We start from the raw sequence: 20,996 nt of genomic DNA, 5'->3' as shown, positions 1-20,996 counted from the left end.
ATGTTTGTAGAGGTGGGCACTGAGTTTTAAAGTAGGGATGTATGCCAGAAAAGTGTTGCTGATTTGATTTTGCCAAATATCAACTTTGGTATTCTGCACAAAAAAGTTAAAGGTAGTGTAATAAATTAATCAATTAATTTTAGCTCTGGGATTTTTGAAGGAAAAAATAGAATCTAAAGAAGAAAATAAATGAACAAATAAAATAGAAACAGACTCATAGATACAGAGAACTAATGGTTACCAGTGGGAAGGGATGTTGCAGGGCTGGGTGAAAAGGGTGAAGGGATTAATAAGTAAAGATTAGTAGTTGCAAAGTAGTCACAGAATGTAAATTGCAGCATAGGGAAGGTAGTCAATAATAACTATGTATGAAGCCAGGTGGGTACTGGAGATATCAGAGGGAACACTTTGTAAAGTATAAGGTTGTCTAACCACTATGCTGTACACCTGAAACTAATACAAAAAAATATTGAATGTAAACTGTAATTGAATGGAAAATTTAAAAAAGCTATGAGGTGAAAATACATTTTGTATTGATTCTAACAATTTCCATCAAAATTATACTAAATATGTATTTTTTTATACAAAACATTCTCTCTCCTACAATAAGGAAACTTTTCAAAGAATAACTGCATTTTATATATATTGAATATAATTCTATTTAAAAGAAACCAGTTCCTTTTTTTGTATAGTGGCATATAGAACACCCACTGTATGTTTAAGATATTGATCCCACAAATGTAGCATCTGTACAACAATTAAATCTGCACATCAATTAAAAATGTACATGCTCCCAGAGATCAAGACTAATTAAGCTTTTAGAACATGGCACCCTGCAGAGCACAGGGGTCTTTTTTACTGCCTAGTGACACAGACATTTTCAAGTTCATTCCAGAGCAATGAACAACACTATCCTTAGAGATCACAAAACAGATAGATGACACAGAAAAAGACACTTGCCCCAGAAGAGTTAGGCATGCATGAGACATGGTCACCACAGTTACTGTGTTGAATCATAGTAGAAGAAAGCCAGAAAATCTGTTCAACAAGAGTTGTCATTTGTATTTCAATCCTTAAAGACAAACATATAAACATTGTAAGGTTTATTATAGTTATTTAACTTAAGCAATATACATTTATCTAATTAAGGCAAAACATATCGGGTTGATGGTCTGCTTATCGGGTTAATGTAATTATTGTATTACAATTATAATATAATTATTGAAGAGTGTCAGAATGTTTAAAGAGGAAAACAGTGTTGAGAACCTTCAGGACCTCAGCTGGATAGAGGGTAATGGCTGAAATTCAGGATCATGGGGACCTGAGGCCAAGAAAAAGCCCAGCTGTATGACTGGCCCCAAGAGAAATAGTCATTAGACCAAAAGCTGGAACAATATTTGCCATTTTAAGGTCAAGCATCAAGTTAGAAGAAGGTAATATTTCTTGCTGATTATGGACAGTATTGTGTTTTAAAATTCATTTTTATTGTTTGTAGTATTACAGATGTTCCCCATTTTTCACACTTTCCTGCCCCCCAGGCCTTCACTGCATTATTGTCTGTGTTCATGCACAGTGCGTATATGTATGTATAAATTCTTTGGTTAATCTTTCCCCCCATCCCACCCCATTCCCTGTAAGATCTGTCAGTGTGTTCTGTGCATACATGTCTCTGGACCTATTTTGCTGGTCAGTGTTTGTTTGTTTTTGTTTCTTATATTCCACATATAAGTGAGATCATGTTATACTTGTCTTTCTCTGGCACATTTTGCTTAGCAAAATAATCTCCAAGTCCATCCATGCTGTTTCAAAGCATAAGAAATCCATCTTTTTTACAGCCACTTAGTATTCTATTGTGTAAATGTACCACAAGTTTTTTTATCCACTTATCTATAACGCTGTTATCAACATAGCAGAATATATTCTTTCTGATTGGTGTTCCAGGATTCTTAGGATATATTCCCAGAAGTGGGATCACTGGGTCAAAAGGCAGTTCCATTTTTAATTTTTTAAGGAAACTCCACACTCTTTTCTGTCATGGCTGCACCAGTCTGCATTCCCACCAGCAGCCTACTACAGTTCCCTTTTCTCCACACCCTCGCCAGCACTTACTGTTTGTCGATTTTTTTGCGGTAGACATTCTGACAGGTGTGAGGTGATATCCCATTGTGGTTTTAATTTGCATCTCTGTAATGATTAGTGGTGTTGATAATTTTTTCATATGTCTCTTGGCCATCTGTATGTCCACTTTGGTGAAGTGTCTATTTAGGTCCTTTTCCCATTTTTTTAATTGGATGGCTTGCCTTTTGTTAAGTTGTATGATTTCTTCATATATTTTTTAAATTAACCCCTTATCAGATGTAGCATTGGTGAATATGTTCTCCCATACAGTGGGTTCCCTTTTCGTTTTGAGGTTGGTTTCTTTTGCAGTGCAGAAACTTTTTAGTTGTAGTATTTCTTTTCATATAAATGCTTGTTCCAAGATGTCTAGACTCCAGATGATGGCTCTCTTGTAGGAGGTAATTGGCATAGCTAAATTATGTGGTCAGGTTCTTATTAGGCAAGTGAGTTGAAAGGACACTAATGAGGATTTCCTGTGGCATGAGGTCCAGCTTGTGGCCACAAGACTAACTTCTGAATCACCCATTGGAAGGACCAAGGATCTAGAATAGGCTGTCTGTGTTGATCAGGTTTGGTCCACCAAATTTGGTGAGATAAGCCTGTAGATTAAAGGCATCAGGAAACAGGGCTTAGAGTGCAAAGAACCTACATAAATATTTGCCAAATTATTTTCCCCATGAGGTAGTGTAGTATCATTGACTACACACAGAATTTGGAGCCATTCAGTCCAGGTTTGAATACAAATTATTCTGCTTATCTGGTAACTGTGAAAGTATACAATCTGATGGATGCATAGTAAGCACACAGGAAATAATGAATATTTTATTTTCATGTTTCATTTTCACTGTAGCATCTTTAGGGCAAAGTCTATATTATATTATATTTTTTCTTCTACCCTGAACACTCAACATAGTGATTAGCACTAGTGGCATTTAGTAAATGTTCAATGAAAGTTTTGTGACACACACTATCAATTTTAGTATGGACAGAGAACTACTTAGGGTATAAGGCAATATAGTCATCATAAGTCAGTTGGAAAGTCTTTCCCCAAAATCTCTCACCATAGAGTATAATGAAAGGAGGTGGTCGGAAAATGAATGCAGCTCAGTGTCTTCCCAAATGATGGAAGATAATCATGTCTTGTTTGTGCTAGTCTTGGACTCAGACATTTTACAGATGAAAAACAGTGGGATCAGAGATGTGACATAACCTTGTTTAAGTCACACACCTGATCTTTGTGATTGTTAGGACTACATAACAAGTCTCTTAAAAGCCACACCTATTTACACTAGAAAACTAATACATGTGATTGTTTATCAGAAGTCAAAACTGTTATTGAGTCATAAGTCTTGGAGTTTTCCTCAGACCTATTGCTAGGAACAGTAAAGCATCTCAGTGGGACACAGTACCTTTGTGGTTAAATCTGTGGAAATAAATTTTATTTTTATTTTTAGATTCAGGAATTCCTCTTTATAAGCCACCAATTAATTGACCTCCCAGTCAAGCTTCAACAACTCACCAATGCAGGTCCGTGATCTCAGAAAAGGCCATGTGATTCCTGCCCAGAACACACCATGGATATATTTCCAAGGTTTCTATAAGTTTTTGAAGAAAAGACTTTCACCAATGAAAAACATACCTGTGAGCTAAAACAGAACATTTTCTTTTCACAGTTCTCAAAGACAGGAGAAAACATCTAAATCCATATAGAAGTGGTAAAAGGAATGCACTTAGGACATAATTACCAGGATTAGGCAAACTACTTCTTTGGTAGTTTCTATATGTCTCTAGACTGTGCTTATTTTAATTTCACTCACTATTTTGTTAGAAGGAAGAAGTATGTTGTGGTGGCACTGGTAATTGGCAGTACCATTTATGTGTCTTTAGTGTTTGCAAATTTACCCCATTGGTTCTCATTAGAGATGGGATGAATTATCCTGAAACAACTCTGTGGGGCACTATTCACACCAAGTAATGTTTAGTGAGAATCGTGTTTTGGCTTGATGTACTTATTTACATTTCTTAGCACTTGGAGTAAGCAGCCTGTGGCTGCTCAAAAGATTTCCTTCTGTATTTAATTCTCTTATTTTAGAAATATTTGAGACATGGTAATTGGTCAAGTGTTTCAAGTACTGCTTAAAATTATATTAATTTGACCAAATTATTTAAAATAAAATTATTTTAAAATATATTTAAAATATATGTTTTTAATATTTCTAAATTAAAAATTCCTTACAATGAAGAGATACTCCATTGTAAGAGATGGAAGAGACAGGATTTTTTTTTTTTCAGTAATTCTCTTGAAAGTATTAAATAGAATAACATTGATTTAAAAACTTTGGAATTGCTCAGCCAATGTGGCGCAGTGGTTGAGTATTGACCCATGAACTGAGAGGTCCCCAGTTCATTTCCCATTCAAGGCACATGCCCAGGTTGTGGGCTTAATCCCCAGTAGGGGGCCTGCAGGAGGCAGCCGATCAATGCTTCTCTCTCACTGATGCTTCTGTCTCTCTAGTTCTCTCCCTTCCTCTCTAAAATCAATAAAAACATATTAGAAAAAAAACAAAAAAACAGATATTGGACTTTAAGCCAGCATATCTGAATTTCATCTCTCTTTCTCTCCTTATACTTCTTGCGTGTCCCTTAGCATGTGTCCTTTTAATGAAAATGGGGAATAATCCCTACTTCATGTAAAGGTTAAATGTAAACTTTAAAAATTCCACAGATGATGAGCAATGGTACCTCTTATTACTACAAAAAATGTGTTATTATAAATGCCATGCACATGTTCTTCTATGTTCCAGATAAACATATAAAATATTAAAAACTCTTTTAACTTAACCTTGGTCATATTTAACAATTTATTTTTAAGGATTTTGGAAACATTTGAAAATTCCTTTAGATTTTCCACATCCTTCAAACTAAAATTTAACTAAATTATCTCAGAAATTAATATTTATTATTTATTCATTGATTGTAGTTAGTAATGTTCTAAGTTAAATCTATTTTACCCCTTTTTCACTATGAGACAACTGGTGTTTAAAGTGGTTAAAGAACATTATTAATGTTTCAGAACTAGTTGAGTAAAGATAAAAATCATAAACCTTGATTTCAAAACTAATGGATATAGATATCATACTTGTGAAATTAAATATCTTCAGAAAATAATTTCCATGTTTTTATTTTGAGTAGGAAAAATATTGGTAGTATTTTGATTGCTTTAAGTCATGAGGTATTTCGACTTTGCATCAAAAGACCTTGAATTGATGGTTGACTTTACAGTCTAATTATGTAACTTTGGGATATCTATGTAAACTCTATAAATTTTCAGTTTCATCACCTCTAACATGAGTCAAATAATACCATTATTATGAAAAAATAATATTGAATACTTCAGTGATTGGAGGGGACGATTTAGAGAGAGTGGATAGAAGGAGAAAGATTGAGTGAGTAAACAGAATGGGTGAACAGGAGTCACGTTTTCCAGAACTTTGTAGACCAGACCTGACTTTGGGCCTTATCTTAGTTGGTCCTTGGAAATCATAAGATATAATTATAAGGTATTCTCGTAACTATTTTAGAAGGATCACTCTGACAGCACACATGGAGTGAGTAGAAGTAAGAGCAGAGAGAGAGCAATTAGACAGATACAACAATTTAGGTGAGAGATGTGGGATCAGAAATAGAGCTGTGACAGTGGGATGGGAAGGAGTCTAGAGATGTGAGATGTAAGAGAATTAAGAAGAAAATTGGCAACACTTAGTAACCAGTGGTTGATTAAGAGTAGGGGAACTGGATGAAGAAGGGACAACTAGGATGTACAATCAAGGAAATAAGTAGAAGAAAAATAAAAGGAGGGATAACTGAAGAGGAGGAGTGTAGCTTTGAAGATGGTTAGTTTGTGGTGGTGATGGACATGTATGTGCTGTAGTCTCCATCTGTTTGAATATTTGGCCCTGGTACTCAGGACATAGGACAGAGTTAGAAATGCAGGATTGGAAATCACTGACATAAAAATGATACCAGAAAGCATGAGCTAGATGGAATTTCTCAGATATTTTGATCACAGGGTAATAATCTGAATAATAATTACATTGACCTATCTTGTAATAGAAGAGAGGTTCAGCAAGGAAACTGGGTAGAAGAGATCAGAGATAAATGGAGAAATAAGATTCTTTTTAAAAAATATATCACAGGCCCGGCCAGGCATGGCTCAGTGGTTGAGCGTCAACCTAGGATCCAGGTGATCGGGGTTCGATTCCCGGTCAGGGCACATGCCTGGGTTGCGGGCTCCATCAATGACTCTCTCATCATTGATGTTTCTATATCTCTCTCTCCCTCTCCTTTCCTCTCTCTGAAATCAATAAAGATATATTTTAAAAAAATAAAAAATAAAAAAATATATATATATATCACAGAAGTCAATAAGCAGCAGCTATGCGGCAACTGCTAATTTTCCAGAGGAAATGAGAAAGAATTGGTCAGCAGTGAGTTTTAGGAATGATTTCATTGTGAGTTATATGTGAGAGATTTATTATAATGGAATGAGAAACAAGTGTCAGCTATATTTTCTTTTTAATTATTTTATTTATGAATGTTTGTAAACACAAAGGCAGAGAGAGTAAAGAACTCCCAACACTTCACCACACTTTATCTCCTTTTAAAGAAAGGTTGGAGATAAAGGATGGAAAAAATAAAATTAGGTACCAATTTAGAGAACTTTGAAAATCTTCAAAATAAAGATATTTATATAAATTATATTTAGTTTTTCTTTCCCACTTACTACCTTTTCATTTGCACTGAGGAAATTTCTTTCCACTATATTGTGTTTTCAATACTGTGCACATCAACAAATAAGCAAGCATTCCTCTTTTCATTCTTGGCTGAAACACTTATTATTCTGACCACTACTGCCAATGGGCTAGGAAGCCTCTCTTTGAGATAATACATATTACAAATACACAGTTATCTTTTAGTAACAGTTTTGAACCAGATAATAGGAAAAAAATATGTTCAGGCTATTGATTTACACATATAATAGATCTCCATTCAGACCCTTTAAGCTTTAGCAAGAAATTACATGTGTTACATTCAGATTAGAAAAACTATCAGAAGCTATGTTTTACTCGTATAAAATACTACACTGACCTTCATGGTTCAGTTATTCCGTTTTTACTCTGTACCATTTTAAAGCCATAAAAGATGACATGTTATTTTTTTCAAACTAAGCAGCTTTATCAAACAGAGCTAACTGCAATGCCCAAATTCAAAAGATAGAATCACAGGAAGTAGGTTGGTACCTGCCTTCTTCAACTTCACTCATAAATATGATCAGAATCTGCATATTTACATGGCGGATATCCATAGGAAACAAAAGGCTTAAAGCTGACACTTCTTGGTATTATTTGAAAAATCCATTGTTTAATGATGTATCAGCAAACAAAGAAATGGGGGTTGGATAAAAGTGTGTTGTGCCTGTGTGATGTCCATTTCCTGAGCAGGATAGTCCACAGTAGAAAGTATGATTGATTCTAAGGATAGTCTCAGAAAGGGGTTACCTAGAGGTTATCAGGGAATGGGAACAGATATGCTCAAAAAGGGTCATTTACCTTTCAATGTCATGTGACAATAATTAGTTCACATACTTGTTATGTTTAAATAATGAAAATTCCTGGGAATTCTACTTTGTAAAAAAAAAAAAATCAGCACATAATCAACAATACTTTTCTTGGGATGATATTTGATATGTTGAGATATGTTAGAATCTTGATTTTGCTTCCCATATAATATAATCTGGCTTTTCACATGTAATCGTTATCAAATCTTATTATAGTTTCTGATTTATCTCTTCCAAACTTGTAGAAAGCTGCTTATTTTATTTTCATTTTCATTTTTGGTATTTCTTAATTGTTTATTTTATCAAGAGATACTATTCATTACCTCAAATATTCATGTTTCGTAGTTCAGGAACACATATCAGTGACAAACTTCCATGGAACTCAATCCAAAGAAATTTTTTACATTCCAAGGTCACTTTGCACTCTGAAAGATACTAGCCTTCCTCATCTCCTCAAAATCTTTCATGGAATCATAATTTCTGTAGAAATCTGCATATGCGTTCTTTCTTGGTTCAGCCACAGCAAACTTATAGAAAGCCACAGCAGACTTAAAGAAAGCCACAACCCCCAGGGATACAATGATGATTCCAACAATATGAAATCACAGGTGCTTGGCCAGAAGGTGATGCATCTGAGGTTTTGTCAGAGCATCGGAAGACATGGTAGTTATATTCTCCTCAACACCAGCATCCTTCCTGATGGAGAAATGAACCTGAGGCCACCTTTTATATGTACTTCTTTCCTTCCTTTTATACTCTTTAATGGATGAAAGCATTGTCTCCCAAACCAGTATAATCTCTGGCTATTCCCATATTGCTTATCTTAAATTACTTCAATTGCTTTTCTTCTTTTGGCCAGAAGATGACTTCTACTGGATCTTCCAAAGGCCAAATTGGATAAGGCCTTGTAGGACATTATAGGAACCATTAGTTATGTTTATAGTCCAGCAACACAAGATTGCATATAGATCCAAAACATACCCTCTGATAGATTTCATCAGTAAGATCTGCTATCTCTGTATCTTATAGAAAATGTAATGTCCCACTCTTTTGTCTCTTTTAAAAGACTTTGAAATCTTCAAGGTTTATTTGCCAAATATCTGTCCCTAGCACTTAGGGAAGTATCTGGTTTAGAGCAGATATTTAAAACCTGTTTGTTGAATTGCATATTGCATTGATTTGTTATAGATATAGGATTGGAACATGCTTCTTTATGTCAAATTCTGTTTATGCTGTTTTGTAATTGCACAAAAACTTAGAAGCAATGAAGCATGTCTTAAAATAATGTAACAGAAATGTAACTTATTGATAAACCAGAGGTATGATGATGAATCTATCTACAATCTTGTTTCAGATTCAAACTTATTGAACAATAAAAGTTTATAGTAGTGCGGGGGAGTAGCAAACTTTCCTCTACTCTCAAGGTTCTTTTGGCTGATCTAATAATAAACTAGACATGAAGAAGATTAGCAAGAGAAAATAACCAAATTTAATACGCACTTTATGTATGGGAACCGTGCATACATGAGAGAGTCAGAGACACCACCTGCAGGAGAGGTTCGGAGACAGAAAGGGGGATTGAGGTATATAAGATCCTGAGCCAGGGATGAGGGAACGCACCTGGGGGGCTTCAGAGGCTCATTGCAGGGTGATAAGAAGTGCAGACATTTAGGAAACAGAAGTTTGCCCTATAGATAGGTCAAAAGAAGTAATCTTTGATAATCTCTTATTATGGACAGGGCCTCCAAGTTCTTCTAGTACCTGAGAACACATATTTCCACTTGATGAGATTTTTAATATGAATATAATAAAAACTTGAAAAAAGCTTAACTTCATTTTGTAAATACCTGTAATGTGAAATAAAGATTTGGATACATTTACACATATCAAATGGAATCCTTTAAATATAAATAATTTTTTTCTCAGGTTTATATTATTTCTTTATATGATTTCTATAAAATAATTTAATGTATATTATTACACCTATAATATATGTTATATACTGTATCATAAAGAAATATCAAGTAAGATAAATTTGGTATACAATGATGACATATATAATTAATATTATGTTATAAATATTTGATATAAAGGAATATTTGTATAATGAAAATATAATATTAATTTAAAGAACAATAATCATGTTCCCAGACACTATTTTAGGTACTTCATATTTTTAATACATGTGATTCTCATGAAAACCAAATGTAGCAGATTCTATTGCAATATATTTAATATTAAAGGGAGAGAAAGTATTTGTATATATATATGCACACACACACATATATATATGCAAAGCAATAAGCAGTTTAACTAAATTTTGGTTTTGTTTTTGAAACTACACGCTTAACCACGTAATTCTCATCATATTAATCTATCTGTTGTAATATATATTCTAGGAAGACATGGATAAATAATTTTTGTAAAGGGTCATACCTACACAGTCAAGGATGTTGTGAAATGATTATGAAAGCCTGAACTTGGGTATTAAAAAATTCATAGGCACATAATCAGTGTTATGACCTTTTTAAATATCTGATTGATATCATGTTGAATATACTAAGGTAATATGATTATGAACAATTTTGAAAATAATACTCCTGTTGAGATCAAGTTCCCAGAAATTTTATGAGTCAGAAAGGGTTAACAAAGGGATTCTTACAGAGAAATTGAAATTGAAGCTTGATATAAAATTTTACTACAATATAATTGTTTGTCCTAGTGAAGGTCAAAGGATGACCATGACATAGCTTTATATAATTTGGAAAACATAAAGCATAAACGTAGGTATATTTGCAATTATATGATACCAGAAGAGGAATAACTAGGCTTATTTCAGCAATAAATAATTTTTTTTATACCTAAGGAGAGCTGTAATTGGTGTGATTGTGTTGGATACTAAAAACATACATACATTCACATTTTGACTATTTGGATTTCTGATCGAATAATCTTTAAAAATGAATAATAGCATTAGTAGCATTAGATTATTTTGGATTACTAAAGTTTAGAGTTCTGGTGTTGGTTAGATACTTTATTTTACAAATGAGGAAACTGACCCAAAATGGGTGACCTAAGAATAGAATGAGCTTCTTCTGGTTTGAATGTTGTACACTTGACAATGACATATTTAGGAACAGGCCAGTTTCATGCAGAGACTGGGCCAGATTGTTTCTTGAGACTTAAAGATGAAAATTAATTTAGTTGTATACTACAGCATCAATAAGACTGTATTAAACACAGTAGTGACCAGTGACTTACACAGCGTATATTGATCAGCATAGCTAGAGTTGAAAGAATAGACAGTTAATTTTTAATTGTAATAGGTAATATTTATCTTGTTGAAAAATAATTTTTACTTTTCATATTTTACCTTCCTTAAAACAAATTGTAAAACTCCGCAACGTCCCATATATGTAAAAATGTCAAATTTGGAGTCTAATTTTTAGTTGTTGACTAAATTATACATATTCATTTCATTTCTTCTTGTGTAGTCATTTTAACTGTAAATATATTTGGCAGGTGTTGCCTGTAGTAAGAGAGGCTTTACGTAGGTTTTGTACATTGAGGGTGTTTGTTCTCTATTTATTTTGCTGTCACTGACTTAAAATAACTTGTTGTTATGCATATTTCCAATAATTTTGTTATCATGCATCTGCAGAGCAATTTTCCAATTAGTTGCTCTAGTTTTACCATAGCTTTATCACCTCGGTTTTAATTGTGCTAACTCATGATACTGCCCCCTATGGTAATGTGTACATAATGTCCTGCTTCAAATACTTTTCTTCACTTCCAGATATAACACTGTGTTTGAAACAAGTAAGATTTATTTAGTAAGAAACTAGCCATCCCTTATAAAGATGCAAGTTATATGATAAAATAAAAGCCCTGGGTTTTTTAAGTTATCTGTGTGAATCTCTGCCTGTGTACACAACTGATTTCCTGCTCTAATGAGGGAAAGCTGTATTTCTGCTCATAATAGTAAGACTCTATTATTTTGAAAATAACTACACTCTTGAAATTTTATTTGGGGAGCCAATTTTTTAAAAGTTATATTTCACATTACCATTTTTTAAAGGTTTAAAAAGCCACTAAACATTATATAAAAACCTATTTTGTGTTACATATATTCACACACTTCATTCATAAAGTATTTCTCCTTATATTGTGCTATTGATCAAATATAGCTTATACTTATATTTCAATACTCATTGAATTGACTGTTAGTTAGTGGCATTGAGTAGTAGTATTGTAATGAAACCATTTCTCCAGTGATGAATTATTCCTTTTGATGTCCTTTATTAATGAAGCAGTCCCATTCACAGGGAAGATTATATGGCTTTACCTGAACCAATTTTCTAGATTTTTTCATAAGTAACAAAACCTCGTGAAAATAATATTAGGTGATATTATACTTCTTAAAAATACTATTTCAAGGCAATATTTGCTCTAGGGGCCAGGCATATCAAATTCTGTAAAACAGAATAATCATGAGCATCTCCACTACACTTCTTAAATTAAATGTACCCCTGATATCAGAGATTATGTTTCCTAGTAGTTTCCTTCCTGGTTCATACCTAAACTATGCATATGGTAGGAAACCATTAGACGAGTTGCAACAAGAATGCCCATCAAATGTCAAAAATAAAGTGCAGAGCAATCAGTGTGTTTTGTATTGGCAAGGAGTAGCTGATGAAATAACTAGAAGATGTGACATGATGTCTCTTTCATCTATAAAAGTATCGGCTCAGAGGTTATGCTTCATTAGCTTCGAATGTAGCATGCATAATAAAGGAGAAATTCAGAGCAGCTCTTTGATTCATTGTAAAAAGCCTATCTGATCCCCTTTCAAATGACAGTTTATTAAATAAGGTGAATAATGAAACATATTCCACTAAAATGGAATTATAACCCTGTATTTGGCACTTGATTGCAAAGTATAAATGACAGTGCTGTACCTTCATTTTGTGTGATTACAAACTAAATAGGAAGAGATAGGTGGGCAATATTCCTTGAATTTAATGACTTTTTAATTTTTCTCTTTTATTTCCAATTTTTCACCCTTTTCTGGATTAAGTAGTTAATTGAATTGGAAAAAGTAATGGAAAAATGGCTGTCTTGCAAAATACAAGAATGCTTTCATTTTCTCAACATGGAGACGGCCAAGTTAAACATGTGAGACATACCTAGAGAAACAATGGTTCTACCTCCATTCTTTGATGTTCTTGGATATTCTTTGCAAAGATGTTGTTTTTAGGCAGTATCTTTCTCACTTGTTCAGCGATTCATTTATTAGTTTATTGTCTCATTCATTTACTCATCACTTCTTCTAACAACCCAATCAACAAAGTATTTTATCATGCTATGTTTTATGATGAATCAAAAAAGGTTTAGATTCTAAAATAGAAACATGGCATTGCCCTTAAAGATAGTATGATTTAAAATAATGTTTAACATTTTTTTGTGAGTTTAGGAATTTTCTACTGTAAAAAAAATGCCAAGCTGCCTTCCCTACCCACATACCCCCACTTTCAAAATAGGTGAAATATTTATCACTCCCTATGACGAGACTAGTTGTCCCTGAATTATACTCTGATAACACCAAGTGTATCCTCAATGGTAGTGTTTATTAGGCTATGGAATTATTTCTGGTTATTTACCTTTTTTTTTTCTGACTCTCAGGTCAAATCTCATAATATTTTATCAACACTGTACCACCAAAACCTTGTAACAAGGTTAGGCAGTTTTGTAAAGGGGTTAAAATCACAGAATTGAGTAAGGACAAGAAAGCCTCTTTAGCTCTTGCTACTTTCATGAGCTTGATTGAGTTTCTTAATTTTTTCAGGTCTCAGTTTCCCTCTCAGCTTGTGAATATACACCTGTACCTCATAGGGTTGCAAAGATTAAACTATTTTTTATAGTAAATATATCTTAGCAGCTGCTAATATTTAGTTAATATTAATTCAATGACAAATTGGCATGAGTTTAGTAATGTTAAAATTTGTTTTATTTTAAAAAATAGTTTAAAATTCTGGAAATAAGATGCATGATATCAACATATTACATTGCCTCTAGAATTAATATAGGAAGAATACAGGAAAGAAGGAAAAATATTCACCATGTTTTCCTGCCTTATCAATTTGAGATCTGTGATTTGTAAAATGCTATGGAAATTTAGAGAAGGAGAGATTGCATTCAGCTGGGAATAGCAGGAATGAGTGCTTTGTGAAGAAAATGCTATTTGGTTTGGTTAATTGAATCTATAGTAGCTGAACACTGATGTGGACATTCCTACCAAAGGCAACTGAATACACAGAAGGGCCATGAAGGAATAGTGAGTACAAAGGTGTTTGGGACAGTGGATGGTGTATGTAGAGGAGAGTGAAAGATAACAAGAAAAGAGAAGTTTGATCCAGAACGTAGAGAACTGTGAATGTTAGGATGAGGTATTATTGAGTAAGGACATTTTAAATTGGGAGACGAGTGGGGAATGAAAAGATACTGAGTTTTATAAACAGGACAATAAGTTATTATAGTTATGCTTAACGGGAAGTAAGATGACAGTGTATAAAATGAATTATAATTTGACTTCTAGGCAGATATGTTTAGATAATCTGTTTATCCCCAGTATTTTTACTTTTGGAAATAAGATTTTCACATTTGCTGGCAGGAAACATGGAGTCACCTTGAAAAATAAGTAAGCTTCATTAAAAAAAAAAAAATTATTGAATTTATTGGAGTGACATTGGTTAATAAAGTCATATAGGTCTCAGATGTACACTTCTATAATACATCATCTGTATGTTGTATTGTGTGTTCACCACCCCAAGTCAAGCCTCTTTTTAACACCATACACCCCTTTAACCTCTTTTATTTCCCCCACCCCGCTTTCCCTTTGGTAATCACTGCCCTGTTGTCTGTGTCTATGAGTTTATGAGTATGCTTCACTTAGTGCAGATATTCATTCTATTGGGCAAAGTCCACAATGTGCTTATTCTGAAATATGTCTGAAATAACTGTAACTGGTGTGAGCAGACTTGGAAATACTGCAATTAAACTGCTGATGAGAGTTTTCCAGATGTTTGCTGTAGTTTAATATGCTTTATTGCCATTTAATCTCCGTTCAAAACATTTAGATAGTCATTAAAAAAACAACAGTGCTAATGCTTCATAAATATAAATCTCATTTACAGTCAAACTAGTGGAGTGGTTGGAAATTTGACTCTTCCATTTTGTGATGTAACTGTTTTTTAAGTACAGCTTTTCATTGATTTGTGCCACTCAAACTCAAATGCATCTGTCAACCAATTGCAAGGTCAAGTACGATGGCAGAGGATCCATTGAAGCTTTTGCTGTATCAAAGGCTCTCTGCCTTGTGAACTATTTGGTGAATTATGTTTCCTAAAATCAACTGGGCCACAAATATGAGGTGTCATGAAGAATGTTGCCTTTCATTCTTTAGTTTTTTTTCTGAACAAAATCACATTGCCTGAGCTCACAAACTAGATCGAAACCTCCTGCAGTAGTTTAAGATCATTGAATAGACAGAAGGCCATTGGGGGCATTGGGAGACATGTTCTGTTGCACTTTCTGATGTCCACTTAATCATCTAGACAGAGTGACATTCCTTTTTACTTATTAGAAATGTAAATTATGCAAGTTGTCCTATTACTTTTATCTTAGTAAAATCTTCATGTTAGAGAGCTGGATAGTTTAAATTCTTAACCTGTATTTTCTATGAAGTTGAATTTCAGTTATCCTTACTAGACTATTGGGGTGATCATTCTATAAGTTATAAATATCTAATCACTATGTTGTATACCTGAAGCTAATATAATATTGTATGTCAAATGCAAGTGAAAAATACAAAACAGTTGCCCTGGCCTGGTGGCTCAGTTGGTTGTAACATCCTCCTGTACACAAAAATGTTGCAGGTTTGATTGTTTGATTCCCTGTCAAGGCACATACCTAGGTTTCAGGTATAATCCTCGGGGCGTGTACGGAAAGCAACTGAGTGATATGTTTCTCTCACATCAATGTTTCTCTTTCTCTTAAAAATCAATAAACATATCCTTGGGTGAAGATTTAAAAAAATTAAAAAAATCTTTTCTATTTACAATAATAAAATAATGTAGATATATTAATAGGCGAGAAACAAATATCACATTTCACTGAACTGAGTGCTATTATTAATAGCTTATGTATCCCAACCACAAAAATGTGTGATAATTATAATACCTATGTAGAAACTTTTACTATCCCAAGAAAACATATTTAAAAACTGACCCAATGATGTGTTGATACTTAACTGATAGAGCAGGTTAGAAGCATAATTTCTTCACATCAACTGGAAAAATGTCTTGTTTTTATATTTCTAATATGTAACATTTAGACCAATTAATAAGAAAGGAAGATCCTCTGAGACTACATTTATATATCACCAATCTCACACAACAGATGAATTCTTATCTTTTGATTTAATTTTATTCTGCATTCTGGGTACCAATTAAAGGACTTTGTATCATTTCATAGGTTGGCTATTTTAGGAGACAAATTTGACTGCTTTAACAGTTCCACTGACACTTACTAAGAAAGTGGAAAAGTGCACTTCCTTAAAAATTAAAAATCGTTAGGAATATTCCTTTTAGGGAAAAAGATAATTATCAGAATGTGGCTTTTTTGTTCATTCTATAGCACTGCGTGATGATAATTGGAGAATAATGCCATCAAAGTTCAAAGAATAATTAGAAATCAGAACAATAATTTGGGTCTTTTTGTTTTAAACTAACCTTGAAGGCTGGACTCCGGTTCTTGTATAGCTGACTTGTGGCTGCTTATTAGCTGCGTGATGTTTATCAATTCATTTAACATATGCAACTAAATTCTTCATCTGTACAATGAGCCTCATGACCTGTTTTGCTTCTATGTGTAAAAATTTAGTGAGATAACATACATAAAAATACTTTGTAAGTGGTCCTTGGGAAATATGCATCAAAGCACTTAATAATTATTATTAGCTTTCAAAATGAGTATACAGACAATCATGTTCTTCATTTATCTTCAGTTTGTTGATCCTTATTTGTAAAAGAAAAAATTAATTAAACTTATAAAAGGTAATTTAGAGAATAGATCAATCTGCTCATTTTAAGTAAGAATCTAAAAAAGATTAGGTGGCATCTTTTGGAAGATTGGACCTGAGTTTCTGTTTATCACAGTTTAGAGTCATGGGAGGCAATTTCAAGTTGACACATCCCTTTGCTTTCTAGGGACCTGTTCACGCAAATGGAGGTTACATTAGCCATATTATAAGTTACTGTGTGTGCTTTCTTTTTCTACTACTTGTTCTCTCGACATCTCATTACCTCATAATGTATTTACAGATTATTTGGCAAGGAGTGAAAAGTCAAAATGATCATTATTACTGTCATTTGGCAATCTTTGAGTCATTTAGCACTTTTTTAATTGTTTAGCACTTTTAAATTCTACCTTTTATTGGAGTTCATTGTTACAAATCTCTTCCACAAGACTGTAAACATCTTGAAAGCAAGGTTCCTGTTCAATTTGGAGACTGCATGATACCAAGCTAAGGGTCTGGCCCATAAAGATGCCCTCAGGAAATATTTGTTGAAATTAACTCTTCCATCTCTGCATAATCCTGAACAGTTAATAGACTGATAGTTACTTTGTAAGAGCAATTTAATTCAAATTAAGACACTTTAATGTGTTTTGGTAATTGAAAAAAATCTCTATAGCCCTATCCTTGAGAATTTTAGCCTAGCATTAAAAAAAAAAAAAAATTAAAGTAAAACATATAATGAGTAATTTTTAAATTAAAAAGTAACATTTTCATGTGGATAGTACAGCTTGTGGAATCATAAAACCCTGGTGATAAATTTTGTCCATCTTACTTCAAGCTAGTGACTGCCTTGAGTCCAACATTTAACTCTTTGACACTTGAGTTTTGTTTTATTTATTTATTTATTTATTTAAATCCTCACTGGAGGATATTTTTTCCATTGCTTTTCAGAGAGAGTGGAAGAGGGAGAGAGAGAAAGAGAAACATCTGTGTGAGACAGACACATCAATTGGTTGCCTCCTGCACTAGCCCCAGTCAGGGCTGAGGATCAAGGCCGCAACCAAGGTGTGCCCTTGGCTGGAATCGAACCCGGGATGCTTCAGGCTGCTGGCCAACTCTCTAACCACTGAACAAAACTGGCTAGGGCTCAAGTTATATTTTTTACAAAAGAAAAATTAAATGCTGTGTAATGTAGTGCCGTGTACGAAGGCAGGTGTGGATATGTTAAAAACAAAATAAAAAATAAGCAGAAACACTGGAGAATGTATTTAAGGAGGAAAGATATGATGACACTTCCCATCATTTTTGTCCCCTCTGCATGTTTTACAGACTCTGACTCTGAACAGAATATCTCCATCCTGTCGTTGGTTGTGAACCACAGTGCCATTGCCATCTAAGGCTTTTGATGCTAACTGCACGGAGCATTTGCATAGCACAGTAAGTGAATTCCCTCTTTAATAAGGAGAAAAGGCTGTTATCCAAATTATGCAAGAAATGTGTCTCTAAAATGTCAGTATAAAAATAATCCCTCAGTAATGATCGTTTTTTCTAAATCATGTAGGTGAGAAGAAAAATATTAAGGGAAATCTTTTTGAGAATCTTGCATTCTGGGTCTGAAACAATGAAAATGTTGAGGGAAATCAACTGAATTTAAACACTTTGAATTTTAGTTCCTTTCCCCCCCTGCAGCTTTATTGAGGTATAATTGACACATAAAATGTATGTACTATATTTAAAGTGCACCACGTGGGATTTGATGCATGTATACATTATGAAATGATTAGCACAATCAAGCTGATGAACATACCCATCACATCACATCACATCACATCACATCATGAACTTTTTTTTGATAAAAAATATCTTAAGATTCACTCCTTTAGCAAATTTTAAAGGTGCAATTCAGTATTATTAACTATACTCAGCATGCTGTACAGTAGATCTGCAGAAATTATTCATCTTATAACTAAAATTTGGTCATTTGACCAAAATCTGCTCATGTTTTTTTACCTCCTGCCTCTGGCAACCATCATTGTATTCAGTTCCTATGAGTTGAGTTTTCCATGCTTCTATGTGTAGAAATTAATCATATAGAAGAATAATAAACTTTTAAAAGTAAATAAAAATGTATTAAGTAGAAAAAATATTAGTTTAAATAATACACACATAACTCTGTCTTTTAAAAAATTGACAAATTTATGGCAAATTTCATTAAGAAAAATACAGGGAACACAAGATCAACATTAGATTGGACAAAGTAAATATATAATCTAAAACTAGGAAAGTATTAAATGGGATTATATACTAATAAAATAAAATAAAATCAGATAAAGTAAAATATTCTAGAAGGGTATAGAAATGACCAACATTATTTTATTAGGAAGTTTTAAATAACAGGCTATTCCCAGCATCATCTTCAGTTAAGTTTTTGGTGTCAGACAGAATCAATTTATAAGCTGAAGCAAGTTTTATAATGCTATTTTCTAACTTCATGGATTCATCTGCATTTCACAAACTCATCAAGTCCAAAGAGCTGTAAATTGGGTGATATTCTCATTGTTGAAAATAGAATTAAAGGAGAGGGGACAAGCACTTTTATTATTTATTCAGCTAAATGGTAGGTTCATGTTGATATTTTTAAAAATCTCTTTTCGTCTGAGTTCAGTAAGGCAAAGCATTTATTTGATTCACTGCTGACAAGAGCATTTCTTTGGAGATAATTCTCTTCCTCTGGATATAGAGTAATATGTTTTCAATCCTTTGTACAGTTTCAGTAACACCCCAGAATTTATTCTTTTGCCTGTCACACCTTGGATGCAAGTAGCCATTTCTCTAACTATAGAAGGTTTCAGATGCCTGGAGGGCCAGCGGTAAATGTCAATAAACTGTTTAAGGGTTCTTATATGTCCAAGGTGTTAATTGGATAAGAGCATTGGGAAACAATTTTAAAAGAAGAAATTAAGTCCAACAAGCCCTGAATAGGGTATATGTTTTTAGGTTGAGAACAAGTTCAGGCTATGTTCAATTTATGAAATAACAGCTGATAGAATTCATTTCAGATGAGATGTTTCTTTTCAGTTTCTTTGTCAAGCTGCTATAACAAATTCCCATCGACAGGGTGGTTTAAACAATAAACATATTTCTCACAGTTATGGGGGCTGGAATGTTCAAGATCAAGGTGTCAGCAGATCTGGTGTCTGGGAGAGCCTCTTCTTAGTTTGTACATGGCCTTTTTTCTCACACAGTCCTTACATGGCAAAGAGCAGAGGAAGGAAGCAAACTCTTTTTTTGTCTTATCTTACAAGGGAACTAATTCCATCATGATGGCCCCACCCTCGTGATCTCATCTAATCCAAATTCCCTTCCAAATGTCTCACCCCTAAGACCACCACACTGGGGGGTAGGGTTTCAATATATGAGTTTTGAGGGAATACAAACAGTCTATAACATAACACGATTTATTTGGAATTATCATTTTGGTCTCTGCTCCCCTCTTGCTGGCTTGCTCTTGTCACTGTACCCAGAAGCTTGCAGAGACATAAACATTGAGTTCAGTTGTCAAACATATTCATATTCCATTCTTTAAGTTTTCTACAGAGCTTATGCACAGCAGCAATATCAAGTTTCCTGTATGTGTGTAGCAGCATAAGTATGCAAAACCACAGAACACTTAATTTGTGATCTCATGCTGGAAAAGGCAAAGGAAACTTCAGTTTGTTAGGTAGCCTAAATGTCTGAGGAGGACCGTTAAATAATCAGAGTGGAAGTCTTTAACAATTTGTGCTTTACTCTTGGCTCCATACTATTTTGTAACAATATGACTTTTTATATAAAGGGCTGTATCAAGTGAGAACATGAACTATGACAAATTCTCCTTGAATTAAACACTTCAAGTACCTGTCGGGAGAGAGTGGGTAACATAGCAAGTGCTATCTGGAAGGTGCTTAGCATATGTCGAGGTTCATAAAGCTCAATGTTTATAGTAGATGACCATGAGGTTTTGCTGCAATAATCTTATATTTATGCAGTAAATAAGGAAAAAATGAAATAAGGCAGCTTGACATATATAATTCATATAATTTATTTCTTAAGATAGAGGAATAAATCATCATTAGACAGTGGGCAATGTGTGGTGGGAAGTACAAGAACTTTAGTAAATAATAGAAGTAAAGGTATTAAATTAAA

At 33.6% G+C, this 20,996-nt stretch overlaps 1 long non-coding RNA gene across 3 annotated transcripts in view; it reads left to right on the top strand.

Moving 5' to 3' along the window:
- LOC308563933 overlaps nucleotides 1-20,996 on the top strand; it is a 334,396-nt gene that overhangs the window by 211,736 nt on the left and 101,664 nt on the right. For all 3 annotated transcript variants that reach the window (XR_013999871.1, XR_013999872.1, XR_013999873.1), the window contains one exon: nucleotides 18,141-18,248. This is a non-coding gene — a long non-coding RNA (uncharacterized lncRNA). The remainder of the gene's footprint in view (nucleotides 1-18,140; nucleotides 18,249-20,996) is intronic.

This window comes from Miniopterus schreibersii (genome assembly GCF_964146895.1).
Source record: "Miniopterus schreibersii genome assembly, chromosome: 11".
NCBI lineage: Eukaryota > Metazoa > Chordata > Mammalia > Chiroptera > Miniopteridae > Miniopterus > Miniopterus schreibersii.
This window is presented reverse-complemented; position numbering and strand designations above follow the sequence as displayed.